Source organism: Perognathus longimembris, chromosome 3, assembly GCF_023159225.1.
Source record: "Perognathus longimembris pacificus isolate PPM17 chromosome 3, ASM2315922v1, whole genome shotgun sequence".
In the NCBI taxonomy this organism is placed as follows: Eukaryota; Metazoa; Chordata; class Mammalia; order Rodentia; family Heteromyidae; genus Perognathus; species Perognathus longimembris.
The window spans coordinates 97,452,147-97,456,038 of record NC_063163.1 but is presented as its reverse complement, the minus strand read 5'-3'; the positions used below and the strand labels follow the sequence as shown (position 1 = coordinate 97,456,038).

The 3,892-nt window shown below is 50.1% G+C and overlaps 1 pseudogene; it reads left to right on the top strand.

The window, feature by feature from the left end:
• Positions 1–2,769: 2,769 nt before the first annotated feature.
• Positions 2,770–3,622, top strand: LOC125347765 (annotated as a pseudogene).
• Positions 3,623–3,892: the final 270 nt, after the last annotated feature.

Genomic DNA, 3,892 nt, shown 5'->3' with positions numbered 1-3,892 from the left:
CCACCCCCCAATCTCATTAGTCATGGGGATTGAACTCGTGGCATGGGCCCTGTCCCCAAGTTTTTGTGCTCAAAGCTAGCCTCTACCACTTGAGCCACAGCTCCACTTCCGACTTTTTTGGTAGTTAGTTGGAAATTTGAGTCTCACTGTCTTTGAACCAATATCCTCGGTAGCTAGGGTTACAGATGAGCCACTAGCTTCGATGGGACTCTTATCTCCAATTAACCACCAAAAATCCGGAAGTAGGGCTGTGGCTCAAGTAATAGAGCACTTGCCTTGAGCAAAAAAAGCTCAGGGACAGCGTTCAAGCCAATATACACATACACACACACACATACACACACACTCATTTAAATGAAAAGAAAACAGGTCTTAGAGAGGGGGTTGCTGAACAACCTCTGCCCCTGGCCTGCCCTGAATCACCCCACTGTAGTCTAAGCTTCAACTCAGCTATCAAAGTGGGTCTCTGCTCCAATGGGGAAAGGGAAGGCAGAGCTGCATGACTTGGCCATTGCATATATTTTCTGGTCTTTTCCTCCTCAGGGCAGCACATGAGCAAGGAATTCTCCCAGGTTAACTTTCCTGCAGAAAGTACCGTCCTCTAGTCTGAAAAGTACTGTCCTTCACTTTCACCTCCTCAAGTCTGAGCCCACTGTGGGCCCTCCCAGACCCTGTGGGTCATTTGGGGGGTCATAATGAGTGGCACGAGCCTGGCATTGGTGGCTCAGGCCTGTAATCCCAGTGACTCACTCAGGAAGCTGAGATCTGAGGATCAGAGTTCAAAGCTAGCCTGGGTATAAAAGTCCCTAAGACTCATCTCCAACTAAGAATCCAGAAATGGGGCTGGGAGTATGGCCTAGTGGCAAGAATGCTTGCCTCTTATACATGAAACCCTGGGTTCGATTCCCCAGCACCATATATATAGAAAATGGCCAGAAGTGGCGCTGTGGCTCAAGTGGCAGAGTGCTAGCCTTCAGCAAAAAGAAGCCAGGGACAGTGCTCAGGCCTTGGACTAGCAAAAACAAAACAAAAAAACAAAAAAAGAATCCAGAAATGGCACTGCGAGCACAAACAACTCAAGAACAGTGTCCAGGTCCTGAGTTCAAGCCCCTGGACTAGCATTAATAAATAAACAAACAAATAATAAGAGGCATGAGGAGCTGTGGGGCATGCCGGCCTGAATGCATCGTTAAGAGCCTGTTTTCCCAGCCCTGGGGCCGCGTGGCTGTTAGCCCTGCCTGCCTTCCGGTCCTGAACCGGAAAGGCGGTTCTAACTGGCCCCGCCTCCCAGCCTTGGGACCACGTGTAGCCAAGATGGCGGCTGGTGGTGAACCCGGAGGCGGTCTTGTGGGCTGTGATGTAGATCTAGGCCGACCCTTAGGGAGGTCCCTCGGCCCTCCCTCATAGCCCCTAGCTAGGTGCGCTGCATGTGCTACACCCCTCCCCTTCCTGCCACTCTCTAGCCCTTAAAAGGGTGATTCCTCCCTGCGTAAACGAGACTGCGTGAACTTCTCCCGGGCAGTCTGATTGTCCTCTGGCGAAGGGGGGCTGAGTGCGGGCGGTTCACCGACTCTTTACTTTCTCTTGGCTCCCCCCCCTCCGTTGGGGTGCGCTCCCTGCCTCTCCCGCTGGCCAGGAGAGCGCTGGGGGCAAAGGACCCCGACAAAGGAGCAGATAGCCTAGTCTAGATAGCCTAGATATCCTAGATAACCAGGAGCTGAATGACCCTGCCCCTCTCCTCTTAACCTTCTCTGTTGGAACTCGGGCTCTCTCCACCCCTCCACTGAAAGGATTAGAGGAGAGAAAAAGGGTATTTTTTTTTCCAGTGCTGGACAGAGAGTAGGAAGTTCAACAAATGGAAACCTGAAGGAAGCCACTGAGGAGTAGAGCTTCCAGTGGGTTCTCCAGTTAGCCAGGAAGAAAATAAGAGGTCAATCAGATGGCTACAGGAGCAACTGCTGGGGAAATGTGTTTCCCTTCTTGATCCCAGAACCATGAAGTAGACATGAAAAGAACTTAGAGAACCCTACACAGGGTTCCAAGTGCCCAGGGACATTTTTCTCAGACAGGTCACTTAACCATTCGGCAAATCCCTCAAATGCAAAAGGGATCATGAGAGCCTCTACCTAAAAGGGTGGCTGTTATGGAATCACAGGGATGAATCTCTTAAAGGAAAAAGCAGCCAGGTGCCAGTTGCTTACACCCTGAATCCTAACTGAGATCTGAGGATCATGGTTTGAATTAGATCAGGCAGGAAATTATGTGAGATTCTATCTCCAATTAACCACCAAAAATCCAGAGGTGGAGCTGTGACTCAGGTGCTAGAGTACCAGCCTTCAGCATAAAAACCAAGGGATAACACTCAGGCCCCTGAGTTCAAGCAGTACATACACACACACATATACACATGCGCGTGTGTGTGCGCAGGTACGTGCGCACGTGTCCGTGCAGAAGAGAAAGTAATTCATCAAGGGTTAGAGTCCAAAACAACAGAGAAAGTAGAAGACTGAGGACAGTTTAGTAGTAGACACCTGCTTAGCTTGTGTGGTCCTGGGTTCAATCCCCAGCACTGTAAGAAAAGAAAGGAGGAGAGTGGGTGGGGCTATAGTTAAGGGAGAGGAGGAATCTTGATGAGACTAGACAGGTGTTTGTCAAATGCAGAGAACCCCCATCCCCTACCCAGGTCTCACCAGCAAGCTGAGAAGATAGGCCTTGGGATCCAGAAGCCTCACAGCTGTGTGGGTTTTTTTTTTCCACCTTAGCATCTCCATGTTGATTTACCTGAGCTGAAACTATGAAGTGGCAGACCTCTGGTATCCAGAAGACCTGCAGGATGGTGCCCAAGTCCAGGAGTACTTTTGATGGTATGCTGACAATATCTGAGGCATCTTTGCCCTGTGGGTCAGGGTGAGGGTCAGGGTCTGGGGAGAGGTTTAACTCTCAGAGCCCTGGGAGGAAGAAGGTCAGAGGCTGAGCTCACCCTTTGCTCCCATCAGGTGATAGCACCAGTCATTGGAATCGAGATACTTGAAGAGAAAGTGGATCGCAACAGAAACAGTGTAGACCAGGATTTGCAGCGATTAGAGGGCAGGTTCTTGGGGACAAGGCCTTCCTTATTGGCCAGCAGGTGGCCCTGGTTGATCTCATGTTGCTGGAGGAGCTGATATAGGTGTAAGATCAGCTGGCCCAGTGGTGGCTGTGGGCAGCCTCCTTTCTCTGCCTGAACTGGGGGCCACAGCCCAAGTTTTTTACTTCCCTTTTGGGTATAGGGGTCTCATTCCAGCTGCTGTAAAACCCTGAGGCTGACCACACTACTCAGGGGCCACAGATGAGGACTGTGGGAGGGAACCATGTGCTGAGCTTCTTGCATTGGTATCTTAGTGTCTCCAGGTTTCCCATCCTTGTTCCTAAAGTCTGTGGCTCTTGGCTATGACCTGTTTGAGAGCTGGCCATGACTAGCAACATGGTGTGGGCAAGTGGAGGCTTTCTTGGAAACTGAGCTGTGTCAAGAGGCCCATGGTTTTATCTTGAGCATCCTGGAACAGGCAGCCAAAAATCAATCCTAGTGTCCCCACCAGAGGCCCATGCAGGTATGCCTGTTCATGTTGCTAAGATCGCCTGAGTGGTCTAATTAGGGGTCTTTGTCTACCTTCTTATCTTTTCAATTTTGCCCCAGTCCTTTGTCAATGAGCTCAGCCAAGATGAGATACCAGGTAATTTTGGCATACATAACCAGGAGGAGATTAAAGTTTACAACACAGAGGATCTCTTAAAAATCAGTAACATGAAAAACAAACCAATTAAAAGTTATGTTTGGGGCTGGGAATGTGACTTAGTGGTAGAGTGCTTGCCTAGCATGCATGAAGCCCTGGGTTCGGTTCCTCAGTACCAC